Raw genomic sequence first — 24,186 nt, 5'->3', positions numbered from 1 at the left:
GTAGTGAAGATGGGGTCGAAGTTTGCATACAGCCTCAAAGAAAAGGGCATTATGAAACTTTAAAATGCTCCACAGGAACACGCAATTTTCTTTCCACAGGCTTCTCATATAGTCTAACATGTTGACTTTTACCATATAAATACTGGTATTACTGTTATTACATATCTTACTGCTATTATTGTTGTTACTCAGATTGTCCTCTGTGTGAAGAGCCAAGGGTAGTCAACATTTTGGACCTTTAGTGTTTTGAATTCACAGAGTTCGTACCATTTTCAGAGTTACAGCATGTTTCTACAAGGTTTATCTTTTTATGATACAAAGGGAAAAAAAGATTTAATGAAGAATTTATGACAGTAAACCTTAGGTCATCCAACAGAGACACAGTGATATTTCTAGCTATTCCATTATCTCCTACTTTATGTACAAAGTGGCTGAATATTGAGTTATATGATTATTTCTTTTTTTAAACCACATTTCAAAGCTACCGATATCTTAGCATTACTCCAAACTCCTGAAATATCATCCATGCTGTTGAGCTCATGAAGAAGGAAAGAGAATATTTAACAACTGTTTAATTTCACATCATTCAGCCTGTTTTGACCCTGTTAAAATGAATATTATTGATTGAACAATGGATACTGGTATATTTTTGGATGTTTCTTCATAACACTGTATCTCCATTTATTTGTTGCCTCTGAACACAGTGCATCTTCATTTTAGTTTTGAATAGGACAGAGGCATATTAAGAACTGAATATGCAGTGTAAATGCAGCTGCCTCATTAATTTGAGCATAATCTACAGTTTAGTAATTTGACATGATTTATGATGCACTGCACTTTGGGCTGAGGAAATCATGAAATAATGTATTTTGTTTTTCATTTGAAATATGAAAATCTGTTTATCTGCGCCAGCAGTTTTGCCAGATGCAAAGCTAATGATAAAGGAAAAATATTGATGTTATCTATCTTTTATTGGTGCAAAACTTTATCCATGTAAGTTGCTTGCCCTGAAATGTATCGGACGTCATATTATGTGGGGAGGCTGCAGTCTGACTGATTAAAAACACTGATATCTAAATGGTAGGATAAATCGTGTTTGCTCTGTTTTGTAGGAACTGCAGAATATCCATTTCAGTTATTCAGAAACCAGTAACACAATTTAATTTATTACCTGGGTTTTTATGACTCAACAGTTCATGGCCTAATATGTTAGTATGCAGGTGTGAAACCAGAAAGAGAGTGCTGGACATAATGTGAGGCTTTTAAAAGAAAAAAGTCAAGTGTTTAACTCATATCACGCTTGATGTACAAGATCTGACAAACTTTATGTCTCTATTAGAACTGAACATAGCAAGCAATGAAAAGTTCTACAGTACTGAACAACAAATAAAGCAAAATTCATAGTTACACACAAGCACACATATTTACACTCCAAAGCAAATATATATCCTACACAAACAGCACTGGAATGTCATTCCTGTGTGGAAGTGTGGTCGTATGGACCCAAGGGATGGTACTCGGAACTGAGGGGATTGCACTACCACAGAAGGCAATATTGCAAGTAACTGGGAATCCCACATGCAAAGGGGAACCATGAACGGGCCGGTAGAAAAGACACAACCACCAAATACCTGCAGAGAGTATGGCAAGTCCTGATAAGTTAGCTCAATGGGGAGAACACACTGGCCAAAGGAGGAGATAGAAGCCACTGACATCAAGATTAGGAGGCTCCTTACCATGCATGGATGAGACGTAAGAATCATAATCCAAGATAAAAAAAAACAAAGATCCATGAGTACATCAGGAAGAGGGCCACGACTGGCTCATGTTTTGTGAATACCTCAGGCAACAGAAACCCAAAAAAAGAAGAGGAGGAAGAAGAGGCACCATTACAGAAGGATGGGTACCTGCATGCCGTGTACCACCAGCAGATAGAAGAAGGGGATGATACTGAGAAATTCTACCAATAGCTGGACAGAGCTGGGCTGAAAGACAGCACAAAATCAACAATCATGGCAGCACAGGAACCGCACAGGAGCAAGGATGCCCCTGAGACAGTCTATCACATAACACCAGGTTGCAAGATGCTAGCAGGCAGGGCATACATGGCATGCCATAACCAAGCAGCTGGAATAGTATATAGGAACACCTGTCCCAAGTATGGCCTAGAAATCCCAAAGTCAATATGGGATACACCTCCTAGGGTGACCGAGCTAAGATCCTGTGAGACTTCCAGATACAGACAGACAAGCTGGTGTTCACTAACCAGCCAGACAGCGTAGTGGTGGACAAGCAGAGAAAGACGGCCGTAGTGACAGATGCACATAACAACATCAGGAATAAGGAACACGAGAAGCTTGAGAAGCTCGAACTCTTCTCCAGGCACAGGAATAAACAAATCAAAACTAAAGAGTGAAATCCAAAACTGCTGCCTAGAGCGATTACTTTAGACGTTGTCAGTTTCTTTCCCTCTCGAGGCCTTGTGGCATCTTTTGGTATAAAGTGATCAGAGACCATTCAGGTTGGTAAACATGAGCAGACTGTGTGCAGTTTACCAAGTATTTTGCAACATTCAAGTTTAATTTATTCAGAAATGGATTTCCTAAAAACGTCTATCTTTACATCAAATTCTAAATTGACCCCTTGAAGTTAGAATGAAAGGGACTACTTACAAATGCTATTAAACAAAGTCCACGTGTAAAATTATGAAATGGCTTTTTCAAACGTGCAACCCTCATTTTGAGTACAGAATGCACTTTGCAAAGACCATTTGGCCAGCAGGTACAGATGGCAGAACCCCTATTACACTTTCATTCATGTTTTCATTTGGGTTTCCAGTTAGCATAAAAGACAGGGAGACAAAAGCAAAGGGTGAAATGAGAAAAAGCGTCTGTGCTGCCAGTTAATGGCATTCAAGCCACTCAACACTTTTCATAAATAGTTAAACCCATTACGTTTTCAGAAGTGTTAAAAGGGATAATCACAGTTTTTGACTTGTCAGCAGGACATTTAGCGTAGTCCTGACCATTCTGCTCAGTCGTTCAGCTAAAAGTAAAACTAAATCACATATTAAAAAAAGAAGAAAAAAAACAAAACTTTCTGTTGGTTCTGCTTCATCACACTCATATTGTTCATTGTTGTGGAGAGCAAGACAGGACAGAAGCAGATTAGACTGTCCTCTGATGAATGCGTTGGAGATATCACCTCACAGGTACAGGTTTACACAGAATTACAAATATGGTGAGGCAGCTTGTGACAGGGCAACAGTGAGGCTAGCGGAGTGCACCCAAGTGAGACAAAATACAGCTAGATAGTAAATCACTGGCTTTGGCTCCTGGGGGCAGTCACACTGTTGAGCTGCATCATGGATGAGGTACTATATTGGCAGTGAGCTGAGGATGTGTTTGAAGTGATGAATAGTGGAACCCAAACACATAACATATCTGGGCACAATTTTGTTGCTTAGTATACAGCCAGGATAAAAGTGGATAAAACAGATTCATCTTCTCAGCCCTGAAGAAAACCACTTCTGCTTTTTTTTTTTTTTAACACATGAAGTGTTTCTGCTCCAGTGGTAACTGCCTGCACTTTTTCAGGTTTGAAAACATTTCGCACAGTAAATTGAGCATAAAAATGCATTTGTTAAGTTGATTCTTGAGTGTTTATTTGTACCCATTTTGCTATGTGAAATAGCAATGATATAGTTACTCCATGACGTTAACATTTTTACCTAACTTGCAAAAGAGCCCTGGATCAGTTTTGGGAGGGGAGGAGACGCAAAACCAGGATCACTTAAACCCGAGGATTACGTCAGGGAAGGCATCTGGTATATAAAACCTGTGCCAAATCAAATATGTGACTCTATCTGCTGTGGTGTATGCTTGGAAAATGAGGGACCAGTCCAATGCGTCTATAGTATTAACCTGTATTAACTTAATGTTCACTGTACCGGCATAGAAGAGTAATTTGGAGGACTCACTTTTGTGACTTGATCATGTTAAAAAAACAAATGACGTTATTTAGTCATCATCATAATTGCTGGCACAAAGCCAGTGAAATGGTAAGAGTGCCCTTCCAAAGAAGTACCAGAGGAAAATGATGTTTGAAAATAGAGGAGCAACAACGTACATGCCTGAAGTGAGTTAAACCATCAAGTGTCCGTCAAATTAGCCGTTAAGAGCGTTCACTCAGTTTCTTCCTTGTTCTTTTCCTTTAGAAGGCTTTTGCTGTCGGGTGGACTGTTCTGTTGTTGTCCTGCATTGCAGAGGAACCTATAAAAAGGTATAAGGCAAGCGGTTATGACAGCCCATAGGAAGGTTTACCCAGTATAGTCCAACCAATGTGTAAAACTTTCCTGAAACCATGATTTCTGACACTACACATAAAAAGAGAAACAAACTTCAAGATTTGTCTTCTTAGTTTCTCGACTGCAGTATAGAAATGGAAAAAAAAAAAAAAAACACGTCTAATACATGAGAGTCAGAGTTTCTGCTCCTTACTCTGACTGTGTGTCTCTTTGAAGAAATAAGAGGGAATGTAAAAAAGTACATTTTGCAGACCTTGTCACAAGGGATTAAAGAGTATTGGGACATGATATACAAATATGACAAACCTGTGATAACAGTGATGGAATGGAATTGGAAATGTTGTACCCAGTTTTAAAAATTCCTTTTATATCGCACCAGTACCCACCCCGCTGTCAGTGTGATATTTTCTGTTCTTGGCTCTGCTCTGGAATATTGGAAAGCAGCTGTAATTCCTTTGTAGTGTATTGTTGTAGTTTCTGATTCCTGGTTTCCAAATGATTACAATACAATTCTATCTTCACCTCCATACCACACCGTGTACAAGGATCTTAATAGTTTTTTCATCATTGTAGTTCAGCAGAACAGCAATACATTGAATGTGTACGGCATAATCATTTGAATGTGTTTTCTAAGGTATACTTTTACTTATACTTTACAATATTATTAAAAAAATGACAAAAAATGACTTGTCTGCAAACAATCTGGGTAATCAGGGTTGCTAAGGCTGGAGCCTATCCCAGTTACCACAGGGCAAGATGTGGGATACACCCTTGGACAGATTATCAGTCTTTCCAGGGCTAAAACAAACAGACAGACAACCTATGGGCAATTTAGATTCACCAGTTAACCTAACCCCACTAGCTGCATGTCTTTGGACTGTGATTTTTCACTGGTTTTAACACCTTTCCTGCTTTTTTAGTCATGCTTATAACAGTGGCATATAATCTCATTAGCCTGACAATGCTAACATAAACCAGTTGGATGACTTTATATAGTTCCACACTATATGGGACAAAGCAAGTCAGTCCAGGTTGATGAGCACTATTAAATAATGTATTTAATAACATCTGCCCTGAATCTGCCCACTTTTAATGGGATGATAAATTGTGCACTGGCTTGTTATTTTAAGAGCCATATGGCTGTCTCTCAGGAATTAATTAATTTCATTTATATATTTGAAAAGGTGGGCCTACTCTAATTCACATAAATTGTCATCAAAATGCAGCACAGAAAGGCTTTTAGTTCACCCTCCTGTTTTTATTCCACAATAACTCAGCGGACTTCCTGTTCTACTATTTCCTGCCTGTGAAACTATATTTACATACGTTTTAAGGTTACAAACACAATCACTATTCAAACCTTGTTTGTGATTTGATATGGGATTCGTTCCGCTGCACAGTATTCCTCGGGGTAGAGAAAATAGCATGTTCTTTTATCCTAGCCACTCAAAAATGTAGTTTAAGATTGAGGCAAGTCTATAAATCTGTAAAAAAAATATCGCCGATAACTCAAAGCAATCAGTGAATAGCGATATTAAATGGCATTTCCTCTTGTGTTGTTGTCTGATTTGAAAGAAAATAAATAAATAACAAAAACAAACAGTCCCCACATGGGGCCTGTGTGAAGGATGTACATTATCTTATGACTCTGCAGTCTGCTCTCTTGGCTGCCTCATCAAACATTGCCATTATCCCAGATCAGCATGTGCGACATGGGTAGATAAGAAGTGGTAAATTACACAGCAGTTATATACTGCAAGTGGCAGGCAGTATATTTCTCCCCAGCAGCTGCATTAAATCGCATCCTCTCGACAGAAAGGTGTCTCCTCAGTTTGAACTCGTGTGTAAGTCTTTGCAGCATGGTGCCTCATCTCCCTTTTAAAATACCTCTTACTTGTCCTCTGTGGAGGTTTCTGATGTCCCTCAGCACATATTACTAAACAGGAAATTGCACGGATAGACTCCTCTGGTGATCCAGATTCTAATTATGTAAATGAACATGATTTTATTTTAAGATTTAATGCTGATAGTGAACTCCCCAGTTTTGGTAAAACAGGATTCTGCCTGGCTGGAAGGTCAGTTGCTTTCTTTCATTAGATGTCCAGCCTTGAGGTATTGCCAACAAAATATAATGACTTTCCTGCATTAATATGCTGATCAAATTCTGGGTTACAGGCATAGACATGTTTTTTTATCCTCACATTTCCCATCAGATATTCAACATCAAATATGCAGGAGCATCATCAGTTTAGTTTTAAGCACACTGTAACTGCTGGGGGTTACTTCCTGACATCACATAAAGAAGCATGCATCCTCACTGGCCATTTAAACATGAATGGATAGCACTCATGGCAACGCCTGGCTGCAGAGATCATTGCAATCTGTTTGGTTTCAAGAGTTATGCATTTTAAATGCCCCCTCCCCCCTTTTTTTTTAAGGAAATGACCTTGGAAGAATGCTTAACACACTGTTCTCCAATAATTTATCCATGCAAAAACATGAAATTCCCTGCCCTCCTAATGTCCTTTTCAAATAGTGTATCAGTACAATGCAGAATGTTTAGCTCATACAGCTAGAGTTAATGAGATCATTGCTAAGACACAGTGCTTTTCTGAAGGAGGTTTGGATAAAAGGTACACAAAGTAACCCTGTAAGGAAAAACTGGAATATACAGAGTATATGTGTTCAGGGAGTACTTTAGATGTAGTCAGAACAGGCAAACCTTGCCTCATAGCATCACTGTCATACCCATAATCACATTAAAAATGTCCTCTCAGCTGCCATTCCTTGCAAGAATTCTCTGAAAGAAGGTTTGTCAGTGATGCCAAACTGGTTTTAAATATGATCCCCCATCCCATGAAATTGGTTACATGTACTAATATTGCATTAAAAATGAGGAATCTCTGTATAAATTTATGCCCATTCTGTGGTTTTTCACGACAACCTATTTCAACCTATTTCAAATAAAGTGGTAAAAGTGGACTTTTTCAACAAACAGATATAATGACATAGAGGCATAGCTTATAAGTAAACTTCCGATGAATGACATCTCAAACTAATGATGCTATCGTGACTTTGATCGAGGGCTCTGCACTACACTTATTGGGCACTATAAATAAAAGCGATCAACAAAATAAAGACAAACGTCACAGAGAAGTATTGCCAGGGGTTGTTTTCATAATGTAAATATTGAGGGCAAACATCAACATTAAGTCAAATAATACCGAACATATCTGCAAGCTTCAGTAAACTGTGTTTCAGGATTTGTACTTCACAAACTCACAGCGCACACAAATTTCTGAGCAGTGATAACTGTCATCCTGAAGGTCAAGATTTTCAATAGCCTGTCTTCAGAATTTGAGATAGCCAAGGTATGAAGAGATGGAGATAGAATAAGAAAAAATGATTATAGTGGAATCTGGCATTTTCTGGATGAATGCACTTTGGCACTCACAGGCTGATTGTGAGTGACACTCTATGACTGGGCCCAGCCCATCTGAGCATCTGTGCTGTCAGAGACAGAGAGGGGAGAAAGGGGGTCTGGTTTTGTGATCATGTGGCTGTTATTTTCTAGCCGAATAACTTACAGCTGGAAGATTATATTCGACAACAGTATGAGAGAATAAAGTAAGGTTGGCATTTCTTCGTTTTTGTTGCGGTGCTCTAGTGTCAGGTGATTTAATGCACTTCTGGCAGCCATATTGGAAGCACTCAGATCCTAGCTTCAGTGGATTTTAACACCTAATTGTATTTCTAAACAAAGTGACAACGTTGTTGTCTCAACTAAATTTATTAGACATGGGACTACTTTAGCACAAATACATCTGATTTTGCTTTAAGTTGACATCAGCTTATTTGCTAGAGAAACATACTACTCTAACCATCACTGTGTCAGTTTTAACACATCAGATTTTCACACCAGATGAGTTAGGCAGCCCACACATGGATTGCCGGCTGGGGAATATGCTTCAGTGTCTTGGAAAGGAAACACAAGAATCTAATTTATTTTCAGAAAGGCACAAGTTTAACAGTAGTCCATGTGGATGTATCGCATCCACAGCATCAAACAATGTAAATATCACATCTAGTGACATAAGTGCAACTCACTCAACCAAGCAATACAAATGTCCATTATTACTACTACCAAAATGAAAGAAACAATAGAAACAATAATATGATTGATGACCTGTACAGAGTAAAGCCTCTCGCCCTAGGATAGGCTCCAGCCCCCCCTAAGATAATGATGGATGGAAATATGTAATTATATTACCAAAGTTACTTTTGAATACTTGTTTTGATTGGTCCTGTAGCAGCTAACTAGCTTTAGTGGTCTAGACCTCTGCATCACTCTGATTATGATGGATGGCAGCGATATGTTTTGGCAGTGTTTAAAAGCAGGAACTTTATATCCCCTGAATCAGAAAACACATCGCACAGTGCTTCGACATGTAATTTTGAATTATCGATACATTTTTACTTCATAAAACTATAATAACTCACTACCTGCAGCATATTTTTATGTGACTGCTGTAATGTTTGAGTCACTTCGTTCAGATGAGAAAAACGACAAGGTGCCTTAGGGGAAATGTTTTTTTACACTTAAAAGCAATAAATAAACTACAAGAATTGTGTAAATGTAACTGTAACGTAATGCATTTTAAAGGCAAGGAAAACCAATTTCAGTTGAGTCCTATATGTCTCGTGATATTTGAGGAAAATTTTAGCTATTTTTCATGTTTTAGTAGTTGATAGAAATTCTACATGGCATAATTCTGTTTTGGGTATCTTTATCTAATCTGGCTGTTTGGACAGTTTTCCAGTGGACCGTCATGATGTTGTCAGTCGCAGATATCTGGAGATTTATGATGCAATCGCACAGCCATTATAAAAATGAGAGTGAATATATCATTTGGCTTACATTTTTTTTGTAACTTTTCACACCTATAAGGAAAAGTAATTGTAAAATGTCTGAATGTAATGTCCCCATTTTTTTTCCAGTCTGAGAAATATTGATGCCCCTTGAAATGCAGTCTGGGAATGATAAGACATTTGAAACCTTGATCAGATTGGAGATCACATGAGCTGCGATTATAGACTGCTACATAAAACAAAGGTTTTCTTTGGCTGTGGGAAGCAGTTAGGCTGCTTTTGTTCTTTCTGCAGAGCTCCTGTTGGCTTGACCTAAGTCAGGATGACATGTTCACCTCCTATCCTCAGTACCTATTTCTGGATGACTGTAACTTACTCTGACATTGCTAGGGGCAGCACTTCCTCTGTATTACTCATGATAGAAAATCTCACTAATGCATTTTGGCCGTTATTTATCTCAGGAAGGAAAAAATAAATAAAAATATGAAATAAAATTCTGAGAAGTGAAAGGGAGTAAAATGTATTTTGCAGCAACAAAATTGATAGTGTAGAGTAAATAAATCATTTAGCTGAATTTCAAAGCTTTAATGAGGAAGCAAGTGAGAAACTGAATTATTTTGTCAACATTCATCACCACTTGGAATAAATCATATACCTAATCATATACTACCAAATCAAAACAATAAGAAATATAGGACACAGGAGTTTTGTTTCAGAAACTAGAAAATAGTACAGCAAAAAGTAAGATACCATGACTAACTAACACAAGTTCATGTCAAAATCGGATTTCAAGTCAATGAGGACCAGCAGTCACTTGAATATTAGTTATTTGTGGACACAGGGGCTTTGTGTAGGATAGTTTCAAATGCTCAAGGTCGGACATCCGCCAACGATATGTACAGGAACTTGTAAGTACAATGCATAGACTACAAATATTGTAATCATTACAAAAAAAGTGGTCCCTTTCCATCGTGATGTCCAGTGGCAAAAATAGCACTACATCCAAACATTTTTTAGGAATGATCACAAAATGATAACAAATTTCTTTCTGCATTTCAGGAGGTTTGTGGCATTTTCACTAACATTGCAGAATTCATTTGTGATATAAAAAAAAAAAAATCATCTTCAAGAACATTGCCAGAAGGCGTGCTGAATAGTTTAAATGACTGATCAAGTTGTACATACTTCAATTATTGTCCAGTTTGGTGAATAATCTGGAAATATAAAGTGTGTCTGATCTATTCAAGTCTTAGAAGGCGATCAGGCAAAGAGAGGTTCGGGAAAAAAAAAAAAAAAAGCAGAGTTCACTCGAAACTCATTTTAATCAACCTTTTCTCACCACACATAATAGGCCACATTTTTCTATCTAGTCCATCAGGATAATCACCTTTGGTTTCTCATGGTGCAATCAGTTTGACTCAGTATCAAAGTTTAAATCACAGAACGCAGCACAAAGGAGTCTTTCAGAGGTCTGAAGGTCTGATAGAGAAGGAGGGTCCTGGTGACACGACCATTTGAATAAAATATGCTTGAAGATTAAAACCAGCTTTTGGCATTTAAAAGAAACAGGGTGGAATTTAAATAATCAAAGGGGCTTTTCTGAAAAGCTCGGTGTTTTGCTTCAGATTGGAGTTGAACCTTTTTTTCTCTCTCTTTTCTTTAGCAGCGCGGGAAAATTAGAGATTGAGATAGCGTGCATCAAAGGCAGTCACTTATACTGAAGGCTGTAATGTTGGAGTGTTGAATTCTGGATGAGTTTATTTAATTTTTTAATGTTCTTCATCACATCATTGGAGCAAAACTAGAAAATATTACCAACAGAGGTAGTTCAAACATAAACAGGGCCGACAGTAAATCTGCTTTTATGTGAGCAAAGCAAACATAATATTCGAGACTGTGAATGTCACTACTTGTATATTGACTGAAATTTGGAAATCCACAGATAGCGAGCAAATTGTCGAATCAAGCATCACTAATCTGTAATTGAGAAAAACAGTAAACAAAACTCATTGTTTTCTGTTTTATTAAGATGTGTTAATGTGTTCGCAATATTGCTACATTTTAGAGTGCAAACCTGTAGTGACCGGCGAAATGCAGACGGATCCTGAGAGGGCTGAGAGCTCAGTTCTATTTATAATGCATGGGGCACTTGCCTGTCCTCATGAATAAACTGTACTGGAATGAATGCTTCCCACTGGGATTACAGTATGGGAGTGAATGGGAGGATAATGTCAGCTGGTGTTTTAGGTGGAAAATTGGTGGGGCATGTACCCTTCCTTTGGTTTTTTTGCAAGTGGATCAGTTATTGATGACTTAAAACATAAACAAGGTTTGTTATTTCATATTTAAAACAAACTGTATGCGGTTCCCTTTTTTTTTAATCTTATTACCATGATTTACAGCATGTGAAAACCCTGTATGTTCATTCTGTAACTGCAAGCTCACCAAAGCTTTGCACTGTTCACTGTCTCCATAACATTGTGTGTGACCAGGGGGTCTTCAAGGGTTGCATAACGCTGACTCCTTTGCCTCACTACACTACTTTGTGCACTGGGTTTATTTTTCCCACATTAGGCCATGTCTCTAAATGCTGAAATTCATGTATGATTACATGTAATGGCATATAAATAAAAGAATACATTACATTGTATTTTTATCTTATACATACTGTATGTCTTGTTTTAAGACTTTATCCTAAAACTTATATAGCAGGACCAGCTTTCCTCAGCATAGACTAATTCATCAATTATCCTCCCAAGCCAACTGAGCTTTGACTTTCACTGGTTACTGCTTGCAGTCTGGCCTTGTGTCCTGCTCACAGCATTTTCAGATTGGTCCTAAGTAAAACCTAATCAATACTGCACTCCATATTTGTGAGCCAGAGATGACAGAAAGGGGGACGCTTAAGCAGGATCCCACTGCTGTTAATATATATGTGCAGTTGCCATAAACACCACACACAGTTGTGATGAATTTTTATGATAAAAAAAAAGGTTTTAATCTTTATGACCAACATCACCTCACATTTCCAGAATTTTGCGGTGGCAGAATAAGCACAAAAACAGAAAAAAAGATGCGCTTTTTTTTAAACCTGCCCTGTCCAGCTGTTAGTTTTTCCAATTAAGGGTAGATATGATTTTGTGTGACATGATGTGACATCTTGTATCCAGGCTGCAGTATAATACACTATGTTCCAATAAAAGCCAGTCAACATTAATGTTCAATGAAATTGTTCATGCATTAGTTTTGTGTGACTTCAGTGGTAAGACAAACAGCAAACCACTGAAAAATAGATGAGAAAGATGAGATGGGGTTTAGAAAATGCAACATCCTTGACCTCTAATTTCCTACTTCTAAATTCAGACGAAACTGAGGTTAGTGGACTTGATCCTAAAAATCAGTGTGTCTAACTAGACATTTACTTTATATGACATTGCATTGGCCCCTAGTTCACTGTGAGGAATCTTACTTGTAGGTTGTAATATTGTAAATTAATTATTGTTAGTATCATAATCACCCCAGCTCTCAGACTATAGAGCTGGGGTGAACTTGTGGTTCTTATGACTTTTAAAAGTAGAATGGGGAGCAGAGCCTTTAGCTTTCAGGCTCCTCTTCAGTGGAACCAGCTTAGGCTACTGGGGGCTTCCCATGAAGTACTGAGGAGTTCTTCTTTCCTCAGCCCCTTTTCACTTCCTGTGTGTTTATACCACTATTGTATTTAATCATTACTAATCATTAAACCTGGGCTTTTTCTACAATTTGTCTTGTCTCTCTTCTGTCTTCGCTTTCTCCTCATCCCCACATAAATAACTGACTCTTCTTGACCCTTGGTATTTATGTCTAGAATTGAAGGGTCTTTACCTTACAATATAAAATGCTTTGAGGAGACTGTTGTTGTAACTTTTCACTATGTAAGTGTAACTGAATGGAACAGTGCACCTCCACTGTAAGTTAAATTTTCCTTATTTTTCATTTACTAACAGGATAGTTTGCTGGCTAACTTCCCCATAGACCATCCCCTCAAAAAGCTATGGGAATCATCTGGTCTCATCTTTCGAGGTGACAAAAGGTTATTAATAAATACATTTGCCAAAAAATAAAATAAAATAAAGATACTCCTCATCCTCATTATGTTTTTTTTTTAATAAATTAAAAGTAGCCTATCATAAAGTTGCTCATTACTGCATAAATGTAACTCTATTATTTGGCCAAGTAAGAATTTGTGGGGTTTTGTGTCTGTTTTATACTTTACAACAGAAAAGTCTGAGAATTAATTGGATAACTTGAAAATTGGATTCCAGTTACCTGCCACACCTCTGTATGAGCACTCTGTATGCCAACTCTCTGACCTGTTCTATGCGAGTTTGTCTCCCACAGAGCGGACAGACTCAAAGGGGAGTCCTCTGCAAAGCGTGATGCAATAGAAGAAATCCTCTGCCAGCAATAACAGTATTTTCAAGGGTTTCCTGTTATCACATTAATATATAACATCCAAAGAATGTTGCAAGTATGTAAAACAATTCAAGATATCGACTAAAAGGGGCCCAAACACAGTAACGATTTCTATCTGCCTTTGAAAGCTCTGTGTCAGCCAAACCCTTATTTAAAGTTGCACTTTGTATTGAAGCATTTTGTTTTGACTCTAAACTAAGCTGTGGTGACTTAAGCAAAAGCAATGCTGAGGCACTGTTGTATTGTTTGTGGTGATTAATAAGCCCATTGACCCCTAGGTATCATTGTGTGAAAAAAAAAATGTGATGACTCAAGCATTCAAGCATGATGAATAAGGGCATACTGTGACTCTAAGGGTGAACTGAATATCCTGTTTGCATTGTTAGTTTATAATATGTGTTTAAGCGTGCCATCCTTTAAATTGCTCATCTCTGCAAATCACTGTATCCTGCCTAATCTAGCATACATCCATTATATGCGTGAAAATACTCTTCAGTAAATCACCATAAAGCATTAAGAAATTCTAGCTGTAAAATGTAAATGTAAAAAAAAAAAAATCAAACATTACTGATTGATTTAATTGCAAAGCTCTGTGATTCTCAGACATGCAATCTCCTTTTCATATTTAATACCAGCAGCCCAATTTACTTTTTAATTCCTTTTTCCAACCAAGAACAAAACAGACGATGGAATTTGTAAACAACTGTCTCTGTTTTTTCCATCTCAGTGCTTTGATGTGACCCTCAGGTGATGCCAGTGGGATTGACAACACGTTCCTGCAGGGCTTTCGGATTTGGAATAAATCACCAAGACAGGCGTTACCCTCTCGGTGCTTTGCTCCTGGACACTAATATATCTCCTATATAGCTCACTGCCCTAGTCACTTCGTTCAGATGAGAAAAACGACAAGGTGCCTTAGGGGAAATGAATTGCATGCACGCAATTTATTAATACATGGGAGAAATAACGCCTCATAAATGTCGGTAGGTAAGGTGAAGACAGTGTATATTTGACAACGATTAATTTATTCCCGACAACGCGTTGCTTATGATACAGAAAGAAGGTGTGAAACAGGCTTTTTCAAGTGTATCATGTCGCAACGGGAAAAAATAAGAGACAAAACAAAGAGAGAAGATGTTGGATATGACACCTTTAGATAAATAAACACACCATCAACTGTAAAAACAGATAATGAGGTCAATAATAAGTGAAAACATCTCCAAAACAAAGATAAGCAGTAATTAAAAAATGTGGTTTTACTCATCTAGTAATAGCAGTACTCTAATTTCCCAGTGTCATAATTAAACAGAAACATGTATGAGAACTAAAATGACAACACGCTTCTACTAAAGGTGTTGTTATAATAAGACGAGCCCTTAATTCTTTGTTATGTTGCTTTCATTTTTGTCAGAAATGGTTAGGGGATTGAATATTGGATTACATCCAAATTAATGCAAAACCAGTTGGCAGATTATCCAATGGCTGCATCACATCTTATTTCACGGGTAAATAAAGGATCAAGAACACATTAGAGACTACTATCGTATTTAATCAAGTCAGAGCTGAACATTATTTGCCCACGTGACATAATAAAATGTTTCATTTGAAGTGGATGTTAAGTATTTATGCCACAAATCACATGACCTCTTAAAATATCTCTGTCTTTTTCATATTTTATGCCTCCTGCCTAATTTAAAGGAAAGAATTAGAGCATAAAATTACTTAGCTCTCTACAGGGAGGAAGCGGTGGACACACACATGACATTAAGCACTATCCTTTTCCTCACCCAGAGCTGATGCCAACAAAAGAGATATTTTGCTTCCCACAGACTCTGAAAATGTTCAGTGTAAAAGCTCACTGGCATCAAAAAAGTTGTGTTTTTTCAGGCTGATGTGGGAGTTGACTTTTATGTATTAATCTATTCGGTACCAAGAGCTTGAAATCCAAACATGCAAAGTTGTGAGGACAGGATTACATGCTGCAGAATTAGAAAATAAAGAAATAAATAATAATAATAACGTGATTAAGTTTGATGCCATCTGCAGCCAGAAAATCATCCTTACTCTGGAATCTAGAAATTTCTCCTCTAGGTAAGCTATAGTGTAGATTTTTTTTCAATATAAACAGGCAAAAAAGTCACCTGAAATTGATCCAAACTATATTTTTTTAATATATATTTGCAATGGGAATCACCAGACATTCCACAACACCATATTCTGACAATACTTCACTCACACTATGATATCATTGTGATTTTTAACATTTTGTGATTTTTCACCTTTTTTACAACTGAAACTTATGTCTTCAAAGTTAAACTTGGTCAGAGTGTTTTTTATAATTTTTTGCTACAAAATAAGATTATCAAATACCAACACTGTCATTAAAACCTGCCATAAATCTTGCCACAAGACTTGATATCAGTCTGAATGGTTTCAATTTGGTAATTACATGCAATCTGTTTGTGATAACATAGCAATTAAATGGGATATATCATATAAAATCACATATCTGTTGGGAGAGAGGGAGAGAGAGGACAAGAAATAGAGAGAGACTTTAGTGCCTAAACTGGATTGGTTGGATTTGGGAATCATTTTCAGTTTGATCATTTCAGGCTTTCACCCAGTTAACTAAAAACTTAAATCAACCTTCAAAAACTCTGCTGCCCTTAATATTTAATGATACATCTGCAATTTTCATTTCTCCTAAAATGTTATTCGGCATGTTGTTCAAGAAATGGTTCAAAATGTTAAAACTAAGAACAAAGACTTCAAGTGGCCACTCTGGCTGGAGGTAATTCATTATCCACAGTATCTGCACATACACTGAGGATGCGTAGGGTAGATGTATATATAAAAACACACCAGGAGTCTGTGACAGGCTCTGAGTGCAGGATGTGTTAAATTCTTTCCAAACTGCACGAATCTGACAGCATTACTGAATTAACACACACCTACACACACACTTATATGTACATACATACACATACACAGACATAAATATATATGATCTCCCCACTAGAGCCGTGTTTATTCGAAATGACATATTTGCTGCCCCATATGCTCTAATCTCATAATCTTAATTTCTTTCATGTCAAAGCAGCAGACATGACTGTAACTGGAACACTCCACAAAGCCTACACAAGGAAAGAGTCTTTGTTACAGATATATAGGTAGAAAAAATATTAACTTTTTTATGCCTCCTTTTTGTCTGGAAAAAAAAAGCAGTTCAGTTTCTCTGAGAGCAACATTGAGGCTCCAGTTGAGAGAAATAGCAAATGTTGCATGTCATTTACATTTGCTAAGTACTTAAAACAAAAGCTATTTGCAACCACTGGCACAGAAACGCATGCTGACAAGCAAGTGATTGTATACATTATATAATTTTTTATGTAGAGCAAAGGCACTGACCTCTACAAGAAAAGTCACTTGGTCTCCAGAGATTCTAAAGACCAATCTCACAGCAGCATAACAGGATGTAAAACAAGCATGAGTAGCTCGCAGCATCAGGAGGAGTGTTAGCTAAGCCAGCCTTGACATCTCTTATATAATGCTAAAAGGGAGCGCTACGTTGGGCTCTAACCAGTCTTGGGCACAGCTATTTCAATAAAGAATATTCCAGCTCCCCTCCCCGGTAATTCTGCATTGTCTGTATTTCTTTTATTATTCTTTTTTTGCATAAATAAAATGAACGACCCGTGTCCCAAATGGACTTAAACGCATCGCCTCCTTTGCACCAGATGCACATAGTGCTCATTGCTCAGTCAGTTATTTCGAATGTAGGAAATCCATTACACATGCATCATTGATTTTAAGCTGCATTTGCATTGTGAAGAGCCTTAGGTGTTGACTGTGTTGTAAAAAGAACTGTGTTTTTACTGGCAAACAAAACCCCAGCTAAAGCAGACACTAAGCACTTTTTGTAGCTTTCTCAGACTGTTTCATTATGGTGCCTTTCATGAATTAATAAAAGCAGGAACAGATGAAAAATAACATTTCACAGTGTAGAGGCTTGATTTCTCTCAGACCAGCATGCTAAGCATCATTTGGTTCAGTTCCTGAGCTGGAACATTACTGGAACAGTGATTATATTTTCTTAAACTTCTAAAAAAAATTAAGCGAATTTTTTGGCACTTTCCCAAATCAGGTTTCGCAGTAGGCATTTTCTTTAAAGATTGCAGGTTGTGTTTGAGTGTTGCACTGCAGGATCAGAGTGTGGGTTGTAATGCACTCATTCAAAACATTCATTCAAAAGCCAAATGGAGGTTTGAACTCAACAAAACTGTAGGGCAACCAGCACTGATGATATACTATATATCCACCCAATTTATTTTTTTTTTTGAAGTAAATAAAAACAAAAAGAGCCTTTTTATTTTGTTTAATAAAGGTGACTTCCACCCCAAAGAGGTGAGACAAACAATCAGAAACGTAGTTTATAATTACACCCTGTGTCAATGGATTTATACAGTATTGTGCGAGTGCTGTTGTTAAGCTGTTATCTGAAGTTCCAGGCTCTCTAACTGTGCCTGTGAATGTAACATAACATTAATCACATACTAACAACCAGAAATTACTTTGAAACTCTTTGGTGTAAAACTTTAAATCCCGTACTTGTTAAAAGGTACGCTCCAATCAGCGAGAAGGGGGCTTAAATTATGGTAGATGGAGTGTTATTATGCTGCTGATTGACCCTTTATGATGCCCTCCATTCTTGCATCACTAAAAGTTCGATTACCCAATTGCATACACATAAGATTTATTTGCATTTTATTTACAGCAAGCGTTGATGATGTGACTCTAGTGACCATGACATTGTCTCTCGGCAAATTTGCATAATAGCAAGTTAGGAGAACACCCCTGCAATAGTTTCAAGTCCCTATAATAGCAAGCATGTGAGATACTGAGGTGTCCTTGAGCATACACTGTAACTGCTCCAGGCATGCTGTTTTGTAGCTGGAGCCACAGTCTGACCTCTGTAAAAAAAGAAAAAAAGAAAAAGAAAAAAAAGATAGTTTCCTATTCAAGAATCCGTAGCCTCTCATGCATAAAGAAAATTCAAACTGTGACAGCTTTCCTATTATAATACATGAATAAAATACAAAATATACAGAGAAGTCTGCAGCCAAGCTCAATTCATGGAAGGGAATCTTTCTCAAATACGAAAAGGTTTCTGTGAGAATGTGGAAATCGCTTCAGACTGTTGCAATGATTAATCTAAGCACTAATCAATGTCAGCTATAATTACATGTTGCAATGTGTGTTCGTGGTTTGATGAACTGTTTTCCTATCTCCCCCCACATCCATCACATTTTATTTTGTCTGTTGCTTGGGAGGACACAAAAAACTGGGCCGTTCCCTTCCAGAGGGAGAGGATGGTCTCCAGGGAGAATTTGCAACACACATGATTATCATCCAGCTGTTCAATTAACTATCAGCTTTCTCAGAAATGAATGAACAGGCTGCAAAAATGAAGAATACTGACGAAGTCAAGAGACAAATTGAAACAGTGGCCTCGTGCATCTGAAGGCGTGAAATATGAAAATGGACACATAAAATGCAAACTGTGGAGAAAAAAAAAGGGATTTAGCTAATTTCCGACAAGAGCCTCACAAAATATGCATAATATCGATATCTTGCCTCTCTGACAAGTGATAAGGATAATGAGCTTTTCTTCTTCCTCTGCTGGATTCAAGGAAATCACATTCTCTATGTTACAGATGTAAGTCTCATTATCTGACCTGAGTTTCTTCACTTCAATTCCCACAGTCTTTGCTCACTAAGCGCATCAGGCTGATTAGAGAACTTTTCTAGGAGACTAAGCCTGTTTTATGTGTGGGTCGTGTGTTATCACACCACAAGCACAGCCCTGTGCTCTGGCGGCCAAATAGATAATATAGCCTACACATCCAAAAGCTGGCTTTAACTCAGACAGCAGCTCATCACCTTCTTCGATTCCTCAGGTTCCCTCTCCTTCAAATAGCATGTCACATAAGCACACGGTGTGTACTCATCAAAGCATTGCTGCAGTGAAATGTACAGCACTTTGCAAAGCTTTTACAAACATTGCTTCAATTTACTTAAATATTGTTATAAATTGTCATTAGAATTATTGTTCAGTAAAAGATAGTATTTCAAGCTTCACTAGCAACTAAAGCTGATAATTGAAATTAGGATAAAACATGAAAATTGTAATCAGCTGTATTTATTTATAGATATATTTTTTAAGAATATGCCCATTTAATTGTACATGTTGATCGTTAGACTGCTACATTAGCACTGACGTGTTTTAAATATATTCTCTCATATTTTCAAAAATAACTGCACTTTTCTATCTTGCAATTACGTTTGTTTTATTTGTTGTTTTCCAATCTATCAGCATTTATTATTTTCTGCTGGTTCGTATAATGGGAATTTTAACTTTACTCATACCTGTTTTAGTCTCTTTGTGGGTTTTAAAGGTCACGAAGCAGATTTTGTTTTCAAATGTAAGCCATCCTGTCTCCAGCAGTGAAATGATGTTTGAGATCTTGTTTGATCAAGTCAGTGTGATGGCTTCTTCCTTTTTCTATGGGGACAGTAAAAATATTGTCAGGTCGGCTTATCATCAAAAAGAACCTCAGACCAGAGTGTGGCAGGCTTGTAGGACCCCTGTAGCTATTTCAGCTTTCTGTTTGCTATGACAACCATATTCATCAAGCAATCAAACACTTCTTCTAGCTTAAATTGTTGTTATTGCTCTATTATGAGAGGAAAATGGTTCAGTTAAAAGGTTTCCACGGGATGGCATAGAAAAAAAAGAAGTTACAGCCTTGTTCAAGATCTCTTTCATCCTTTATAAATCTCCCACTTTACTGCAGCCAAAGCATCTATCACATTTCCTCCGCCCTGTTTGAAAGATGGCATCAAGCACTCTTCCAGCATGTTTTTGGTGTTCTGTGACTCACAAATGTTCTTAGATTTTTATCCAAACACTTCAAAAATATCCTAGATTTGCCTGTCACTTTCTTTGGATCATCCTCTGTACACTCTGTTCTTCTGCTTATCTTATTGTTTTTTCCTTTATTGGTCAGTTTGACATAGGTCTTTTCTTTGCACAAGTGCTAGCATCATGGAGCAATGTCTTTATTGCTGACATGTACCATTTAATGAAGCTATTATTTAAGGGTGACTGTTGTCTGTTTCTCAAACTAGAATCTCTCCCACTTTACTTTTTATTATCGTTAGAGGTAAACGGTGTCTACTGTTCCCTTTAGACATCTGTGTAAAATCTTTAGTAGTATTCTACATGGGCCTTACTTTTTCCAAATAAAAGACCCTGCCATTTTTGAGAAGATCTATAGTCGTACCCAGATTGTTGCTGCAGACACACAAGCAGCTAAAATCACTGCTTCATTAATCAGCACGGTTTTATTTTACTTACAGGACTTTGCTAGACGTTATGCAGTATTTTTCACTTACACAGTTACTATTGCCTTGTATACACTATAAGCATTTATGTAATGTATATGCAGTGTATTATCTCATACATTGCTTTAAGCCCTGAATTGAAATGCACTGAAATTACATTTACAAATGTTTTCTTCTATTTCTCTCTTTTTTTCTCAAATCATTTTAGATCAATTCCAATATTTCTCATTTTACAAGAATGATAAAATAGTGTTATTTTTTAGATTTCATCCAAGCATTAGGACAAAATGTTCATCTTCCATCAGGGAACAGTTCTCTGTGTTTACAGAAAAATGGTCCAATTTCCCTTTATGCCAGTACCAGGCATTAAATGCACATTTCTGTTCAACAAGTTGGAAACACAGCATGATGCATTGCAAATTATTCAATCAATTATCACAGACAGGATGCCTGCGTTTATCATACAGGGTCTAAAACGTTGTTTTTACTGAGAAGTAGAGTCTGTTTTAAAAAGGTAGTGGCACCTTCTCTAACAGGAAAGAGGTTTTAGCCACTCACCTCTACATCAAGATAATCAGCAGACCTATTACCGCCTGTGTGGTTAGCAAGTCGCCAGTGATGGGCAGCTCAGTGGGATAGGTTGCTGTCGGGCAAAGCAGAAGGAGGACTTACTAATGTAGAAATAAGTTAACGGGAGAATCTATTTATTGTCCTCATAAACGTGGCTGTTGTGAAACTATGGGTCATGCAACTTTCAACCTTATAGAAAGAGTCAAGAGAAAAAAGAATGCTTGTGGGGGGAAAACAACTGTAAATTGGGATGAGTGGAGTGAGCCTAGTACCCAGAGGAAAATTTTGCTGCTCACAATGGTATTTTCTTTGTCCCATCAGAAATAAATGATGTTCTTATTAGGAGATTACTGGATTCTTCCCTGTTTCTCTGAACACCCTCCTCGCCCCTTTAGGAGAAATAAGGAGCCATAGAATAAATCAATATAAGACAAATTATCCTGTCCACTTTGAGAAAAGCAAGAAAAACAGCAGGAGATAAAATACTAGGAGCTGAGACTTGAATTTCATCACTGAAACAAATTTCTGATTATGTGCAAGCTCATTTATAAGCCAAACAAAATTTCTTTTGGATCTTGCTGTTATCTCAAGAGCTGATTATTTCAGACAAATCAAGATCGATGCAGTGAGAAAAAATGAGCATTTTAAATAGAGCCTGCAAATGTTTTGCTGCTGATCCTCATACTGTTTATTTTTTTCCTTTGCATTATACTCTTTTCTCCATTTTGGGCTTTTAAAACAAGTATTCATATCAGTGCATATAAGACAACACATGTCTATGATAGGCTATTATCAGGCCATAATATCAGGCTGATGTGAAAACTGTCACATTTTACGCTCCTGATGTTTCAAGCCTGAGGGACACTCACTTCTCCTGTGTCAAACACATGCCTGAAGAGAGATGCAGTGTAGCATCAGTCAGTGAAAACATCACCATTCTCCTTGTTCTGCTGCAGTCCTGCGTTGATCATAGAAATTGAGTTTCTTCCGGCAAATGGCAAAATAAAAAAACAACAACAACTATAGAATACGTTTTAAAGCCTTGTTGTGATACTACTTCGTCAGCTGGCCTTCAGTTCCTATTCTGTCCCAAAAGAGGCCCTTGAACTGAGCTACTTGACTATCACAGATACAGGATGTTATCGGGTCAAAATCCATCCGTTTCTACAGTATTTTCCCATAGATTTTAGTTAAATCAGCAAAATCCAAATGCAGAGGAAAACAGGCTATAATCAATTTCCACATCCTGAAGTGTTATCAGCTACAGCAGATCCAATTTTTTTTTTTATTTCAGTTATCTTTGTATTCTCAAATGTTGCTACATTGGCTGAAAAACCCCCAAACAAACTGTTTTTTTACACAACAACTTTATAAGACAGGTTGTTACCAGGAGGTGAATGCTGATAACCCCCTGGCATGCTCAGAGGGTATTATTCAAACTCATGCAGGCACAAGGCAGCAGAGATAGGCTCCTGAACTGTTGAGGTTTCAAACAGGAATATGAGACCAACATGACAGGATGATGTTTTTGTGATTGGGGGAGGTGGATTTATTAATCTGGGGCTGTTGACTGGGGTTTATTTTCTGTTAGATGACTTATATTCCTGCAGCATGCTTGATCTCTTTGAATCAGATTGCACCTTATCAGGAGAAACAGACTGTGCAGAGTTATCTTAAGATACTGCAGCAGGCTCAGCTCTCCATCCACGTGTTGTTCGATAGGCTCATTAGCCACATCATTATTGCAGGCCCAGTGACATTACAGCTACTTTGAGGTAACTCCCTATTGCGGGGCTTGCTAAATATCTAATTGAAAACCAGATGTTTCTCTCACATAAGCATTAAACGGGATTGATCTTGAGCTGATTTCTTGCCCCCTCTGTGATAATATGAAAATAAACAAGATGCACTTTAGTACATGAGGTATAAACAGCCTTCTCCCCCCTTCTCTTAAATAAAATGTGCTTTTCCTGATCTTTTATGAAATAAATAGATAAATGTTTTACATTTGGTGGTTTTTATTACATTTTATAAATTATAATTATATAAGTTCCATGACTTTCTGATGGTTCAGCTGTAATAAAATATATTATTTAGCTCCGGTTGCCTACAGCTAGAATTTATTCAGACAGACAGAGTAATTTTGTCCTGTGTGCACCTCCAGAATAGCACCAATGATGAGCCCTGTGTCACTGCCCACCCATTTGCTGATAGCCTACTGGTCACTCACAGACTCTCTCATTTTCTCAGAGCAGGCCTTTGAAGCACAAGACTGAAATTAAAGATCTCCAGATATAATACTTTCCTTGCAGCACTTTACTCTTTTTTTCTCCATCTTACTTAGCACTTCAACTCCACACACTCTGCACAGTAGCATTTACAAGTATAAGTTGCAATATTTTGACATTTTTCAAAGAGTGAAATAGCACTTCATTCATTCACTTCATTGTATTACAAACATGTTTTAATACAGAAGTGAGTGGTTGTGTTTGGAGCACGCACTGTGTATGTTGGCATAATGAATATCTGCTAAAATGTTTTATGCAGCACATGATAATTTTTACAAGTATGTTGTTGTTGTTTTT

The 24,186-nt window shown here is 37.4% G+C and overlaps 1 long non-coding RNA gene across 1 annotated transcript; it reads right to left on the bottom strand.

The window, feature by feature from the left end:
- Positions 1-3,729: 3,729 nt before the first annotated feature.
- Positions 3,730-22,026, bottom strand: LOC120737147. Its single transcript, XR_005696685.1, has 2 exons — positions 20,054-22,026; positions 3,730-4,271 (listed from the first exon to the last, which is right to left on the bottom strand). It is a non-coding gene; the product is annotated as an uncharacterized LOC120737147 (long non-coding RNA).
- Positions 22,027-24,186: the final 2,160 nt, after the last annotated feature.

This window comes from Simochromis diagramma, unplaced genomic scaffold (genome assembly GCF_900408965.1).
Source record: "Simochromis diagramma unplaced genomic scaffold, fSimDia1.1 OVJJ01000463.1, whole genome shotgun sequence".
NCBI lineage: Eukaryota > Metazoa > Chordata > Actinopteri > Cichliformes > Cichlidae > Simochromis > Simochromis diagramma.
Note: the sequence above shows the minus strand (reverse complement) of the source record. Positions and strands in the feature narration are given on the sequence as shown.